Below are 1,610 nucleotides of genomic sequence, written 5' to 3' on the forward strand. Positions count from 1 at the left end.
AAAAAACCAGCCCGGCCAACATGGTGAAACCCCATCCCTACTAAAAATACAAAAGCTAGCCAGGCATGGTGGCAGGAGACTGTAATCCCAGTTACTCGAGAGGCTGAGGCAGGAGAATGGTTTGAACCTGGGAGGCAGAGATTGCAGTGAGCCAAGATAGCGCCAATGCAGTCCAGCCTGGGCAACAAGAGTGAGACTGCAACTCAAAAAAAAAAAAAGAGAAAAATAATGAGTTTCATTTGGGATATTATGCATATGTTTACTGAAGGACATATATAAGGACATAATGCATTACCAACTCTGTTTACAGTTCTTTGAGTTTCCCCAGTGTATATCTGCAATATTAATATTGATAGCAATATTATGGCTGCTGTGTGCCAGCCATATATATCATTACATTCACAAAATAATTTTTCAAGCATTATAATAGCATTTCAAGCAACATAATAGCATTAAAGTCAGACATGGATTTGAGTCCAGCTCTGTCAATCATATACCATCTGTGTAGCATTGGTCAAATTACTTAAATTTTTTAAGCATTAATATTTCTTATGTAAAACAGAGATAAATTAAAAAAATTTATAAAGAACTAAATGATAGTATGTATGTAAAGCACTTAGAAGAGTGCCTGGCATAATTCTGTGCTCAATAAGTGTAGAAATGGCCAGGCACAGTGGCTCAAACCTGTAATCCTACCACCTCGGAAGGCCAAGATGTGAGGATCACTTAAGGCCAGGAGTTCAAGACCAGCCTGGGTAACATAGTGAGACCCCCCCATCTCTATTTTTTAAAAAGGAAAAAAGAAAAAATGAAGATAAAAAACTGTAGAAATACTATGTGAGGATATAGATGTAAAGAAAGCTTGAAAATTTAGTCAAAAATCACATTTCTAATAACACAGCTGTTCCAATTCTAATATATCATAATATTAGTATAAATGATACAAAGCTTCAAGATCATACTAAATGAGATTAAACTAAATGATCTTAAAGCAGAAAGTCACAAAATTTAAACACAGCACAATTAAGTTCTGAGATAATAGAAAACAATGAAAGAATGGGTAATTGAAATCACAATCCCATTGTGCAGGATCTCAATTTTAATAAAGAAAAATCAAAAAATAAAAATAAGTAAAGAATGACATCACAATTCCAAATTTCTGTTTATCTACAACCTCAATTTTCTGTCTCTCTCTTTTTTTTTTTTTTTTTTTTTTTTTTTTTTTTTTTTTTTTTTTTTTTTAGATGGAGCTTCGACTTTGTTGCCCATGCTGGAGTTCAATGGCGCTACCTTGGCTCACTGCTACCTCTGCTCACGGCAACCTCCACCTCCTGGGTTCAAGCAATTCTCCTGCCTCAGTCTCCCAAGTAGCTGGGATTACAGTCAGGTGCCACCAGGCCTGGCTATTTTTTTGTATTTTTAGTAGAGACAGGGTTTCTCCATGTTGGTCAGGCTGGTCTTGAACTCCCGATCTCAGGTGATCTGCCTGCTTCAGCCTTCCAAAGTGCTGGGATTACATGTTTGAGCCACCAGACCCAGATACTTTATTTTTTTTTTTTAATTAAAAATAACATTTGTATTTTCTTATTCCACGAAAGACTGAGAGGGAA

Source organism: Cebus imitator, unplaced genomic scaffold, assembly GCF_001604975.1.
Source record: "Cebus imitator isolate Cc_AM_T3 unplaced genomic scaffold, Cebus_imitator-1.0 Scaffold257, whole genome shotgun sequence".
Classification (NCBI taxonomy): domain Eukaryota; kingdom Metazoa; phylum Chordata; class Mammalia; order Primates; family Cebidae; genus Cebus; species Cebus imitator.